We start from the raw sequence: 15,787 nt of genomic DNA on the forward strand, positions 1-15,787 counted from the left end.
TTGTCTCATACTCCAATCCACCCTTCCATAGTTGACTCCGAAAAGCTGGGGCTGAGACCCTCCGAACTACATTTCTCCTTTGCCAACTGGTTTCCCATTCTGGTTTACCAGTACATGGCACTAAAGGGAGGCAGGAACAGGGGAGAGGAGGCTTGCTTCTTACTGCTAGTTTGCTGTTCCCAACAGAATCACTTCCACAGTTGGTTCCAGCCTCCAGCTTCTTTTGGCACCTCCAGAATCAGCCTCATAGCTCCAGTTGGACAATGCCCTTTTCTAACCTTCTAAATTCCCATGATCTCTTCTTGCTGTTATTTTCTCTGAACCCCACAGAGTTTTCTTTTTTGTTTTTTCATCTCTCTAACACCTGTGAAACCAATCTCTTATGTTAAACTTCCTCTATTGAAATATCTAGTGGAATTTCTCTTTTCTTGAGTGGACCCTGACTGATACTGGCATGCTACTCCAGAACCTGCTGAGGATATTATGTAATATATGGTATGTGCACCACATTACCTTTCCAAAATTCAAAACCTTCAGATGTTGAAAATACTTCTCATGCTTACAGCTTTGAATAAGGGATTAAAGAAAAGTATTTTTGTAGTGCTTTTTGAATAACTGCATCAGAATCCCCTGGGTTGCTTTTTCAAAGGGCTGACTCCTGGGCTACAGCAGAGATCTCAGAGTCTGGGGATCTGGCCTAGGTTCCAGTATTACTAAACAATCTGCCCAGGTGATCCGCGTTGCTTGGTTTAAGAACCACCCTCTTGGGCCGGCCCCGTGGCTTAGCGGTTAAGTGCACACGCTCCGCTGCTGGCAGCCCGGGTTCGGATCCCGGGCGTGCACCGCTTCTCCGGCCATGCTGGGGCCGCGTTCCACATACAGCAACTGGAAGGATGTGCAGCTATGACATAGAACTATCTACTGGGGCTTTGAGGGGGAAAAATAAATAAATAAAATCTTTAAAAAAAAGAGAACCACCCTCTTCTATCCACTAGAAAACAAAAAGGGCCACATATACCTTAGTGGCTACTCTCCTAAATGCACATGGAGAAGCTGTGAACTTACCATTCCAGAAAGTTCTCACTCATTTATTACACAAAAGCCTATGTTCTCATAAGTCTCCATCTGGGGAAAAGGGAGGAGATAGTCTATTTTTACCTGTATTACCCTGACTGAAAAACTAAAGTATGTATAAAGATTGAGATAACATTTGAGGTTGGCTTCCACCAATACCATTCTTGAGAGAACCAGGTGGTGAGCTCCCTGCCAATTAGGGCTGAGTAATTTTATACCCTTTCTTCTGGTATCTAGCCTCTGGTTCCTCTCAGCCTCTATTCTTGGTGGATTCATCCAGCTGCTGCTGTTTTTTATGTTGGCTCTTCCTTACTTACTACCATTTATGGATGCTTATGGAGACACAAATGGGTGTTTAACAACTGTCCTAACAGCCTACAGTTTCTGAACTATGTGTGCAAATGAAGCTATGCCTGTAACTCCTTAGGAAACATTCCTTCTTAGCAGAGATTAAACAAGAATCAAGTGTTCAAAGGGAGATGAGATATACACCCAAATTGCCAGCAAGATAGTGGAAGTGTGTGAGTAGATACATGTATTTAATTTAGGTTGTAGAGTAGATAATAGAAAACCTTCCCTCCATGTGATGGATGGATGAGATAAATAATCTGAATATAAATATATACAGTCATACAGCCATATACTTAGACTCATACAAAGTTAGGTTTGAAAGGACCTTGATGGTAATCGAAACATGATCATTATATAGGTCAGTAGTCTCCAAATCTTTTTAATTGTGCACCATGATATTCATCCCTTTAATGTGTGTAGATACACAAGGACTACTGTATTAATACAATATGCACATTATAAATCATACAGAAAAAAAAAAAACAAGAGAGAAAGAAAAACAAATATACCCAGAAGCTCCAATGTTGTCCTTCTCAATCCCAACAGAGTACCTGGCATGTACCATCAGGTGCACACACCCGGAGATCACTGAGGTAGCAAAAGTAATCAACATCCATATAGCAAGGAAATGCAAATCAACAGCAATACCAGCAACTGAATCTGTCCATTGTCAATGCCAGATCTCTCAGGTAAGCATATTCACACCCTCTTTGCTTGCTGTGGCAGTCGATGAGAAATCTCGTGTTGCCATTTTTTTGCTGCGGGTAACTGTGCGCAAGATCTTACCTTGCTTTCTCGTCTTACTGTGCCATGGTTTGGTTTTGTGTTTCGAACCTAAAAGTTATTGAAGGCACCTCACCCACCACATTCCTACTTTATTTTTCCTCTTCACTGTAACTCCTTCTTATCTATTGTGTGGCCTCCCTACATTACTTTTTTCTCCCAAACTAGTTTTGATTATCGTGTTAGATATAGCATGAATATCAGCATAGGTTCCCAAAAGATGGATTTTCCACAAATTAAAATATTCTATTTAACTCTAAATATGGAAACTAAAAATATGCAACCCACTGTGAAATGAATTACTCATACATTGTGTGTCACATTTTAAACTAGCAACTCTATAACTTTAAAATACAGCTCAATCTTAAAGTATTAATTTTGAAATGATGCATTTGTGCTAATGATTTACCGGGAGGAAAAAATCCTTTAATCTAGCCCTTTTGCTTATGAACTTGAAAGATGAACTCCGTAGAAATGACTGACTGTAACAGCGGGGCTTTTCGCCAGCTGATCAAAATTAACAGTTTCTTTCAATTGTTCTAATTAAGACCAAGGGGAGTTCTGGAATGTACCAACAGTATCTCAAATTGCTCCCTTGCTTAAAACCAGCTCCTGGGAAGGAATATCAGCTTTTACCTTTCCCTAAAAATAGTTTAGTCTAAGTTGCTATTATTACTATTTACCAAAAGGCTTTCTATGAATACATCCCATGAGAATTTTTTCAGTTTCATTTTATTAGATTAGAAAGGATAACAATTAAAGATGAGAAACATAATCATCCTGAGTAGAAATTTGTTAGAAACCAGAAGCTCTATCAATGATCTGTAAAATCGATGATAGCTTTATAAATATAGGTTAGTGTTTTATGTAGTAATAATTTTATCTTACACAATTATTATTTCACATTCATACCGGAAGCACAATTAGAGAAATCAGATAATTGAGTCATAATCATGGTAATAATATAAAAATTGTTTATTTAAATCCTACATAATAAAGAGTACTGCTTTAAAGTGTATAGTTTTTCTGCTAGCTAAATATCTCTCAAGGAACATTTTCTACCCTTCAAATGCAGTTCTTTCCTACTATATTGTAGTCTATTGTCACTCATTATCTAAAGTCCGGATCTGGGTTATTAATAAAACATGTTTTCTTATAGTAATTTATTCTAAAGTTATTCATTTAAAATGTTTATTTCCTTCAAGACTCTTGCTTTGGAGGATTTAAATAGGTTTTATTATTTAAATAAAACATCCACCTTAAAAAAGTTACATAAACGGTGAAGAGTGCATAAAAGCAAATACCAATATTTTCATCATTGAAGCAAAAGCAAGGTAAAGTTTAAAATCTTGAACTGTATGTAATTCAACAGCAGGTTATTTAAATGGTACTTATCAAGTGATAAAATAATTAAATAAAGAATTGTTTTCAAGGTCAACCTATTAAATTCTGAGTGCCTTATGTATTGTGATAAAGATTCCAGATCCCTCTAAGTCAACCAAACACCAGCTTGCTTATAAAGCATGATTGTGTTATGGGTGATGAAAATATGTTGCCTTGCTTCATCACCAGTTTAAGCCATTTCTTCTTTGAATGTGGCAATTCTCAGTTTAAAGACCTTTGAGAGGGCATACTCTTTAACCTCATACACAATCCCTAAATAAGTAATTGACTCTTTCAACTCTCACCGCTGTGTTAAGATATAAGCAATCTCTTGTTGTAATTAGCATTCTTTCCTAGGAGAAGGATGATGACTGGGTGACTAAATGGGCTAGCCGTCTTCAGGGAAGCATTCTCTTCCCTAGGGCTGGACGCAGACTATTTAAAACCGCTGTGAAAGAGTCAACAGGATTAACATGGAGTCAACTTCCTTGGGAAATGGAGCCAAAGAGATTCTGAGGAGACAAAATACTTCAAGGCAATCACACTAGTGGTGAAAATCTCCAGACTTACTGGTCTTGTCACATCTAATTTAACTGATGACATGAACATTAAGCAGGGCCACAAAGACTTTTTTTTATGAGTTTAAACTCTTTTTTCGCTTCCCGAAAGCTTAGGATATTTCCATTTTTTTCAAACAGAAACTGAAGTAAAATCCATCATAAAAACTTGGGAAACACCTTCTGTTTATTTAGACATGCATGCAAGAAGATTAGCACCTTTACACAGAAGCACTTTTACCACCGAATTTTAAACTGTGTTCAGGTTTTTCTTTTATTTAACTTGTAATTCCTATCATGTATCTTTTAAAAGTTTTAATTATACATAAAAGCTTTAATTTATAGATAATTAAAGATTCTTGAAAGTAATTTGTATTTTGTGGAACTTGTTTACGTAAATTTCTTTAAGGATTTGAGTATTTTCTCATTATCAAGTCTCATAATTGAGGATTTAAATACATAAGTAGAAAATAGAACTTCAGGAGACAATTTTATTATATATAAAATGATTATTTCATTGTCACTAGGTTAAGTCCAAATATTCTATTAATGTTAGGTTTTTCACAGAAGATAAAAATTTTAAATATAAAGAACTATCATTCCTTGTTTTATCTGTATAATTAGAAAAGCATTTTATTAACTATGTACAAATCGTTATGATGTATATTTGTAGTGAAGAGACGGATAACACTCAGTTTCTCCCTCTAAAATATTTATAGCATAGTTGGCTAATCAGACATATTCATGAATAATTAACTATGGACAGTGGGCTATGTCTAGAAATAACCAGCTTCTATGTTGAAACTGCAACACTGGTATAACCACGTGGGCCAGCATTAAATTCTATCCCAGGAGAGCCGTAGATGTCAAAAACCCAGTCCGGGTCTATGGGTGGGAGAAAGCCTGGGGCTTTTAATTATCTACCAAATTTAAACTAGGTCAATTTTCTAAGGAAAAGAATTTTTATTTGAAGAGAAAGTACATAAATAATTATTTCACATTGTTATGGTTACTTGCCAGTCCAGGAGTGGTCTAGAGACTCAAGTTAATCTTGGATGGAGTTTAACTCATTTACTCATTAATTTGTTCATTCATGTATGCATGCAATCATTTAATAACAAGCACTTACGTAGTGCATACAATGTGCTTGACACTGATTTATCCACTTTACAAATACTATTTCCTCCCTCCTCTAAGATCTTGAATCTCCTGGTATATGTAATTGTATAGACTTTCCCAGAAAAAGTAAGCTAACTCTGTTCACGACTGTGGCTCTGGCCTAAAGTTAATGGGAAAAAAGATGTAGGAGAAGTAATGACAGAATCTACCACGAGGGAATCTGTGCCTCTGGGAAAAAAGTTAATATTAAAATAAGACCAAAGCAGATCTAATAAGGGGGATTCAGTAATAAAGCATGGAAGTCAGCAGTGTAGAGCTTGGTGGCTGTTATTTAAAGCTTTCTTGCCTCAGGCACTCTGGATACGTTACACAACCTGAGAATGAAAGAGTTACTGTGTGACATGTGTGACATATTGTGTATAAACCATCTCAGTAAACCCTCGTACTTTGTGCCCAAGCAACTCTGCTATGGGACATCCATCTGTGTATAACATTGAGTGGAAGGAACCTTTCCTCTTCCTACTTTGAAACAAACTTAGAATTGGCACAGCCCTGTGATAATTGAGAGAAGAATTACTTAAGATGATGTTTTAAAAATCTGAAACCTAAAGTATGTCTTAAATATACTGAACTGATTTATATCAAGAAGGGAAGCTTGGAATGGATACTGGAAGTCTTGCATTATTACAGGTGAAGGTCAATTAGGTAGAAAAGTTCATATTCTAAAGGCTGAAGCCTTCAAATTTGTAGAGGTTGTTATCTACTTTCAAATAAGACCAAGCCATGAAACGTTAAATCCTAACCTTCTGATGTACCTAAAGACGATATCATGGCCTGGGGACCTTACTATTCAACCCCTACAACTGAAATGTTAATGGAAAAAAATTGAAGGTAGATAAACTGGTGTCATGTCAGAAAAAGTTACATTTCCTAGCCTGATACTTGTATATCATTAAAATACTACACTAGATCTTAAAAATGATTTACCAAATCTTCCACTCCATGAAAGTCTTCCCAACATAAAGGGCCATTATGCTAAGAAATCAAATAAAATACTTCAGTGGAATTTGAGAGGTCAGGAATTTGGCTATTTGAAGATAAGACACTTGAATTTGAAAATTCAAAAATCGTGGAACCCAATATATAGGGAATCCATTATATACTCATATATAAATTTAAAGGTAAAAGAAAGCAAAAAACATTATTTTGAAAAATTATACTACCAGAATTCTTAGGAAAAAATAACAAAATAACAGCTGCATAGACAATGTGTGTATATATATATATATATACACACACACACATATATATATATATATATATACACACACACATACAAGCTACACCTCTTCAGAATGCTGAAATCTGCAGCAATAGAGGTTACTTAGTAGAAACAATACTTTAATATACAATTCCAAATAAATAACAATCTACTGTTGTACTTTTATTAGGACAAATGGACTTAAGTTTACAGAAATGAAAGGAATCCATCTAGTTTCCCCCTAGTGATCCTTAAACAATCGGATATATAAACTTGAACACTCAACTTCTTCAATTGCAAAATGAATATAATAGTTGCCTTTTATTTGACCTCATGTTCTAGTGAAAGATAATAGATAAGAATGCATTTTGAAAAAAAAAAAGCAACTTTAAGGTAATATAAAGGAAAAATAAATGTATATGTGAAATTATCTAAACTGATAAATATTATTTTATTTATCTTTTTATCACACAAATATAGACCACAAGTAGGGTTATAATTTTCCCAAGGCACTTATCACCTCATGAGTTGACAATGACTATATCTATGCCAGCACTGGTCCTGTTTGCTCACAGATCTGTTCTTTACCCTTCGACTGCTCCACTCTCTGGGTGGGAAGGCCAGCCTCTGTAGGCTCCCTAGGCCCCTGCATAGTTGACTTCTAGCTGGGTGTGGCTCAGGAAAGACATGGATGGAAAACTGGAGGTTAGGAGAAGGAGAGAAGCTAAGATAGTTCGCCTCCTCCTTTGGACAGCAACTCTAGCTGCAACTACATCCCCTCCCTAACATCAGCTTCTACCAGAGTTTTCTGTGTAGTTACAATTTCTCCTGGGTGACTTACCTCTGAACTCCCTTAACCTCACCTCCTATCCATATGCCTTCAACCTTGACATGAGAGCAGCTTCCTGCTGTTCCTAATCTCTGTGTTGCCTCACTGTGCCATGGGTAGCGTCTTGGCTCTGTCATCACCAGCGTAATCCATTCCCCTATTAAATTCTCTCTGTTTGAAACATGCAGGGTGGTGTCTGTTTCCTTGGTTGAACTCTGACTCATACAGTAGTTAACACATTTATAATGTTTAAAATATGATCTACCAGACTCCCTTCAAAGTGCTTTATATGTACTAAATCTTCACAATAACTCTATTAGGGAGGTTATTAGTATCATCATAATTTATATATGAAGAAACTAACACAGAGAGAATTTTTAATAATTGCCAGTGTTCACATGGCTAGTAAATGGTGGTGGCAAGATTTGAATTCAGATAGTTTACATTCTTAACCATGCACTGACTGCCTCTCTGCTAGGGTTGACCTTATGACCTCTAAATAGATTATCACACACACTCAAGCACTTGATCAAAAACACACCACTGAATGTCCAGGGTTCCATGCCATATATAAAACTTAGAATGATGCCAGGCAAAAAGAAAGCATTCAAGAATTCAAGAAGTTTTAGCTATCATTATTATTATTCACTTAATTACAACATTTGAGGCTCAAATTTTGTCTTACTGAAGGCAAAAATACTTGTCACTTTAAATTTTATGATTAAATTTCAAAGATTTCAATAAGTAATAAAAATAACAAAAAACTCCAATTATAATAATTCTAATTATAACAAGAGAATTGCCATTTTTAATTTGCCAAATTTAAATTGCCAAATTTACTTTTGCCAGGTAAATTTCTATCTTTTTATCATTTCTACAAAGGAAAAATGTTGTGATACCAAAATTTGGACAGATATTGAGAAAAGGGTAGATCCTGAAATTAAATAACTTTAGTATTGTGAAAAATTTACCAAATTATTATTTCATTCCATAGTGCCCTTGTGAAATTAATCTGCACTCTACTCTTGAAAAAGCACTCCTCTAAATAATATATTGGAATAATTATAGCAATTAAAAGCACTAATAACCTACTACAAAAAAAATTTAAAGTTGAGGTAAATATTGTTGTTTTCCAATCCAGAATCTCTTCTCTCCCTTCTCCACAAATTCTAATTTTGCTCAGAAATTAATTTATTCCACCAGTCCACATGCCCTGGCAGAAGCTGGTCCATCAGCAGTTACAAAAGGTAAGTCCTGATTAGATCAAGCCACTCAGCCGTCCTCTCTGCCTTGATACAGAGTTTCTAATGTTTAAGAAATGGGCATTTGGCCTGATTCTAGTCAATGAGACTGGGAGCTTCTGGGAAAGGAGATCCCTCTTTTTCTCGGAGAGAAATTTAAGTCAACTCTCTCTCTCTCTCTCTCGGGAAATGAACAAGGAAGCCTAAAGCCCAGAATTGTTGCTAGCAGTTATTCAGTAGAACCAGTAGCAGGGTAGACTGACACAGTAGAGGACTGGACAGACAGACAGGAACTATCTGGGTGCTGATGAAGTCATTGAGTTATTGGACAAATCAGTCCTGAAACTCACCCTACAGTTGGACTTCCTGTTACTTGATCAAATAAATATCCCAATTGCGTTTTCTATTCCATGTAGCCTATATTAACTGATATAATGATAATAAGGAACAATAGATATTAAATTTTAAGAGTCTGAGTTCAAATCATATTGTTGTAAAGGTGGTGAATCCAATTAACACTTACTGGTCATGTATCCTAGATAGGACCAACTATATAATATGTGGGGCCCAGTGCAAAATGAAAAAGCAGAGTCCCTTTTGAAAAAATTATTTATTCAGCAACAACTAAGTGCTAATTCAAGCACCGGGCCCCTCTGAGCAAGGGACCTTATTCAACAACAGGTCTCATGCCCATGAAGCCAAACATGGTGCTAAAGAAGGTCCTCTAGCCTCTTTATGCCTCAGTTTCCTCACTTGTTAATTGACAGCATTATAATAATATCTATGTTAATGATTTGGTGAGTTTTATTTAAACTATCAATGAGGTAGAAGAGTAAGTTATTTAGGGTCAACCATTTTTAATTTATATATTTAAGTGACCATTCCACTATAAATTGATATTGTTCTTTTATTAGGGATGCATTTGTAAATCTCCTAATGTATTTTTGAGCTATAATTTAGTATACTTGCCTCTGCTTGGACAGAAAAGTGTCTTGTTGAAATGGCTATCTAACTGCTAAATATAACAGCCACAGTGACACAATCTTCTCTTGTTAAATTATCTATAGAAATAGACAAATAAAATCTATATGGAATTACAATAGTTCTAATTTTTTTTCTATATCCAGTCCCCTAGCCATCCAGTAAAATTAATGATTTTTAAACAATTTTAAGTTATAGATTTCTTTCAGAAGATGAAAGCTAAATAATTTTCTAAGAAAACTGTGTGTATGCCTATCCATGCAAAATTTTCTGAAATTTTACTTTTAATTTGAAGCCCATCTATAGAATGCTGAGTCATGGTCTGTAGACTGCAGGTTGAGAGTCCTTGCATCTCTGAAAATAACCACTCAAACAGAAATTTGATATCAATTTCTGGCTTAGAAATCTTTCAGTAGTTTGCAATAACCATAAGGATAAATTCCAAGTTGTTTTGCATCATGTTCAAGCAAAACCACTTTCCCCTTTTGCTCTGCTCTTTCTGGATTAACAAGTCAGCAATATTGAGCTCTGACAGTTCTTCCATGTGCCATGGTGTTTCCTACCACTACAGTAGTGGCTCTCAACTTTCTTTAGTTTAGAATATCTTGAAGATATGGAACCCTGGGAAGTAGCCCCAGAGACTCTGATTTAATTGGTCTCGCATAGGGTCCAAACGTTAGCATTGTTTGAAATTTCTCCAGATAATTCTAATGTGCTCTCTGGATTGAGACATGTCTGAGTTGTCAAGTAAACTAATTTTTACAAAAATCCTCACTTTAAATGCTGTGGATCACAGGTAGGTATGGGTGCTATGGTCACTCACAAGCAGGTAAATTAGTAGAGTTAAGTAAAGTTTAGAAGAGGAGTAAATCAGGAAGAATCATTCTTGAGAGGTAAAATTAAGAGTGAGATTCCAGTAGGAGAAAAATTCAGGCTGGATGAGGGGACAGCAGTCATAATAAGTCGAGCACACCCTTTTCCTCCCTAAACCCCTCCACCCAACCCCTGCAATGCCAAAGATAAGCAAATGTTAAAATATGCATTAATGATGAAATAATATGAATGTTTCTCTTACATTATACCGCAGCTCCATGTGTTTGTTGGGGGGAGGGGTCGCTATCCACTCGTTTGGATAGTGAAGTAAAAGGAATTTATAAACGCTATTTCCTCTTCTTCAAATTACAAAGACATTTTGGGATTTAAGACAGCCAGCAAGCAAGATTCTAAGTCTGTACCTGGCCAAAAGAAAAAGCTCATCCTACAGCTTTAATGCGGTTAAAGATACAAATAACTCATTACTACAGCAGGGATGATATGAGAAATAAATGATGGCATCCTTGCCATTTGCAAACGTAACACAAATAATGATTAAAATAAAGAACTCAATTAGATCGGTCCACATACGTCATAGTACTCACCTGATCTTTTCTATGCATAATGTTAAATAAACATTTGCTTTAGGTAGCATTACTTTTTCGGGAAAATGTTAAGTATATTCTAATTCAGAGTGATTTGCCTGTGATCATTTTTTTCAAACATTCATCTAAACCAGTCTTACTCCTTCAACAGTAAAAGAAAAAAAAAGAAAAAAAACTTTTACAACAGTTTGAGCAGAAAAAAAGAAAAGTAGAAATATGTGTATCAAGTTGAATGATTACTAATAGAAATGAACATCATTCTAAAAAAGTAGAAAATCAGTGACTTGAAGATATAAGGAAGCAGATTCTCTGAATCAGTATGAACCTGGGCAGTGTTATTAGGTGCCATTTCCCAGTGAACTACAGTAAAAAGCCATAAGGCTTGCACCTGTCACCACCGTGCTGAGATTAGTTACTCTGTTTGGCGTGGAATTTAAGTATGCTGCTGAATGCTGTTTCACACCAGACAATCTGAATATGTCATCTAGAAAATAAACCTGAAGTCTCCATTGTTAGTTTTCTTAGGATTTGGGTCCCTGTATATCCCTACTAGAATTTATGTGGAACTCTGATACGCTGCCATACACATAGATGTTTTACACAAATTACAGGGCCTTGATCCATTAAGATACAGCAGCATAAGACATTCATTTTCTTGAAGAAATTCTAGGCTTCTAAAAGGAATTTAGTAACAGGATCCTACTTCGGACCTCACACCACCAGGGCTGTCAGGCTCTTCTTCCTTCTCTGAGATTGGAATACACGTAATAACAAAATGACTTAATAGCAGAAGAACACATTACCTTATAAGAGACAATTTTAACTATTTCAAACCTGGGTAACTCATGTTAGCTCTCAATAATTGCTGTTGTAATGCTAGCTACTTTAGCTTCTCTAAGAGACATCTTTTGCCTGTTCCTTCTCTCTAGTACAGGAGATGAGGTAATTCCATGGATTAGCTGCTATTGTTAGACAATTACGGCCACACAAACGATAATGGATATCAGATGCAACACCTAGGTAGACGGAGGATATGACGTAAATACTCTTGTCCATAAATGACCTCATGTTTGGGAAATGGATAAATTAAGGGCTAAGTTAATACCTGAAGATATCACCACCGTTATGATTCTCTTCCTCTGCTGTCACTAGCCAGAGAGAAAACAATGACCAGAGGTAACAGGGTTATGCAAAGGCCTGGCCTATCTTAGTGATTTTACTCAAGAAGTACAACTTGTAGAAAATCAACATAAATTAACTTGAAGCAAATTAGCATTTGCTGAGGAACAATACCTACAGCCAGATCTACTCAAATGCACATGGTTTAACTTTTTTTAAAAAGGAAACCCTCAGGTGAGGATTATCTACCAGAGAAGCTTGTGTTTTTCCATGACTGGGAAAGTTACCACTATGATTTCTAATAGTATTACTCCAATTTCTCTCTAGTGATGTACAGAAGTATTAGATGATAGGGAATCTAAGACTCATTGTAAAGTGGTTCATCTATGATCAAACACAAACAGACCCAGAAATAGTTGTAATAAATTTTATTTCCCAGCACAAGGAAGGCAGAATAACATCTTTAACAACAGCATCTCCAATAAAAAGATGCAAACATGAACTGTAGGTATATAGCCTGATTACAGTGTTTGGATTTGGGAAAAAAAAACTAACACACACACTGATGAATTCATTTAGTCATTTGTTTATTCATTCAACATGCTTCACACTATTTCGTTCCAGAGTTGATCACATAGCATCCGTACCATAATGGCATTAAAAGAAAGAACAGCCTAAGAGTCTCTAAAAGATGCTGGCTTTATTTGGTTTCATTCTTCTTCTATTGGTTCCCCAAAGATGACATCCTTCAAAATGGTCTCCTAATATATTTCCTGATTTCAGAGCAGGCTGAACTTCTCTAATGGATTATCTCCCCCTCCTCCAGACCCTCTTCTCTACTCTTTGTAAGGAAATGCCAGCCAGCTGGAACAGCAGGGCAACAAGTACAGCTGGGAATTCCGAGCCCACAGGTGTCCATTCTCGCATTTGATAGCTTGCCAATATCAAAGCTGGATTTGTTGAGGGGATCCCCACAGTTGTTTCACAGAAAGAAAATTATCCACTGGCACTAATAGTAATAATCCCCTCCTCCATATCTGACTTAGTACTTGAGCTAGAGCCACAGGCCCCTTTCCCCACCAAGACTGAAAAAGTATCAAGTTCTCTATCCTTTTAACAAGTGGGTGGCAGACTGTCAGGATAGGAATTAGATGGGTACAGGTGGCACCACCTGCTTGAAATGCTTTTGAATATTTTATGTTTCATTATTGCTGCACACCATTGCACCATTCTTTCTTTTCTTGCCAATAACCATGGTGCCATTTGTTTGAGCTTAAAGTTTGTTCCAAACTCAGATTTTGGATAAAGAGAACACGGAAGAAATTTTTTTTCATTGAGAATACGAAACAAGTCAGAGAAAAAGTAACCATTTTGTTGTGTAGAATGGAATACAAAGTAATCTAATTAGAAAGTGTGTATGTTCATTAGCAGATAGATGAGAAGTAATATTATTGATGATTCTCCAGGAACTAATTATTTTTGGTTGTTGGTTTAGCTGAAATACAATAATCAGTAAACCGGGTGTTCCTAAACAGTATTTTTGGATACAAAATTCAAATATAAACACCTATAAATTAGTAAGGATGAATTCCTAACTCATCCATATTTTATTTTGATTTTTGCCTTATACAATATATTATTTCTTTTGGAGATGTTAATCATCTTATTTTATGTTTCAGCTAAGCTTTAAACAGATAAATGGACTAGCATTTGCTGGGCTTGTGAAATGGGGTACAGTTTCACTACGCCATCTTGAGTGGGACAGCAGACAACAGCGAAATTGTTTGCAAACTAGAAGCAAAGGATGAGACAGTTTGACCAAACTCTAGTCTGAGTTAAAAGCATCAGGATAATGACTTCAAAAAAGTGTTTTCAAACTTCCTGAAGATCGTGTGCAGTGGTTAAGAGAGGTTCTGGGATAAGACTGCCCATCCACAACACCCAAAGTTTGCTAAAGGGATCTCAACATACGGACCAAAGAGTATTGCTTAAGTTTGTTTGTTTGTTAAATTTGTTTGTTTATTTGTTTTTATCAGTCAGGGTCCTGGCATGAAAGATATAGCACATTTAAACAGCACAATTATGAATTTAATAAAAGAACCATTTATCAATGTGTGGGAGTGAATAAGAAAGCTAACAAGGATAGTGCAGTCCCTAGCACAAGCTCTGAATGGACAAGGAGAGAGAGTGATTACTGGAACTCAGAGAAGAGTTATAAAACAGAGAGGGCCAACTGATAGCTGACGTGGCCTTAAATCAAGGGATGGACCTACTGCCGACACAGACAGGGAAAGAGACAGGACCTCATTCATCACCTGCCCCCCAGTCTCCTGCCAGTCATTCCCATTCGCCCACCCCAACCAGAAGCCAGAGGCAAGGGAGTCCTATAATGTAGTCCATACAACTTAGCATCCCAAAGAAACAAGCAAGGGGTCAAAGGGTGGAGATCTGGAGGGGAACATTGAAAATATCCAGTACAATCCACACAGTTTGCCTTGTAAAATCTATTCTTTTTCTTTTTCCAGATCATGACATAATGTCGGTTCACAATTTATTGTATTCTTTTAATAAGGTCCTGAGAGGATGAAGGAAGAGGGAAAAATAAACAGCAAAATAATGGAAAGACAGATAGATATAGATAGATAGATGATAGATAGATAGATAGATAGATAGATAGATAGATAGATAGATAGATAGATAGATATAGATAGATAGATAGATAAATAGATAGATAGATGATAGATAGATAGACTATAAAGCATTACTGCTACAGTCCCTGCTTTCATACCTGGTCACAAGGCCCAAGTTGATAATTACAGTTTCTGTCTTCCACCACATATCCCACGCTCCCCTTAGCTTTGGCCATCATCTTGACTGGATGGTGTCCTTTCCCTGCTGGAGTAAACCAAACCTCCATTTTTCTAGGATCTGCTGTAGCTTTCCACCAATTGGGAATATTAGGCAAGAGATCACTAAGGGGTGCCTTAGTAAATTCTCTGGGCTCTCTTGCCTCAATTGCATAGCTGAAACCCAATATCTCCATTGATAATTAGGATCACTCTCCTTGACTGCTATAACGACCCTCTCTCAGCCTTTTGGTTAAGCAACATACCCAAAATGGCCAGGGGAAGGATTCAACTTCCAGTTCATCTGCCCCATGATAATGTTCTCTGATAGGATGATTCCTCTCTTGAATCAGATAGGATCTCCAAACACACAAAGTTCAAGGTGGCAGGAAAGATAAACAAAATGATTCACAGTGGGTAATTCAGTGAAATAATGAGGGGCAACTTCCACCTCTACCCCCATGTCCCCAGAACAACAAACTCTGGATATGAGTTGGTACCATCACATATCAACCACAAGTTTATGGCATATAGCATATCCACTAGGGAAATGTTCCCCCAGCTGGCACCACAACTAACTTTTCAACAGTCTATTTATTCATTCTATCAAAGCTGCTGCTACTGGGTGATAAACACCAGCTTCTACTGACCTCATGAAAATTCCAGATCTGGGAGAGCCCATTGTTGCATTTCCTTTGGATGAAATGAATCATCTGATGTGAAGCAATGTTGTATGGAATATTATGATGATAGGTAAAGCATTCTTAATGTCTGAACGGTTGTTCTGGCAGAAGCACTGCCCAAAGAGAAGAAAACCAATTCCCA

The 15,787-nt window shown here is 36.5% G+C and overlaps 1 long non-coding RNA gene and 1 pseudogene across 1 annotated transcript in view; one reads left to right on the top strand and one right to left on the bottom strand.

Annotated features, from left to right (window-relative positions):
* Nucleotides 1–15,787, bottom strand: part of LOC147914623 (uncharacterized) — a 110,295-nt gene that overhangs the window by 34,515 nt on the left and 59,993 nt on the right. The gene's annotated exons all lie outside the window — the stretch shown is intronic.
* Nucleotides 8,566–15,787, top strand: part of LOC147914624 (complement component C9 pseudogene) — a 33,622-nt pseudogene continuing 26,400 nt past the window's right edge.

Source organism: Ceratotherium simum, chromosome 18, assembly GCF_057802395.1.
Source record: "Ceratotherium simum simum isolate JZ-2026a chromosome 18, ASM5780239v1, whole genome shotgun sequence".
NCBI classification, from domain to species: Eukaryota; Metazoa; Chordata; class Mammalia; order Perissodactyla; family Rhinocerotidae; genus Ceratotherium; species Ceratotherium simum.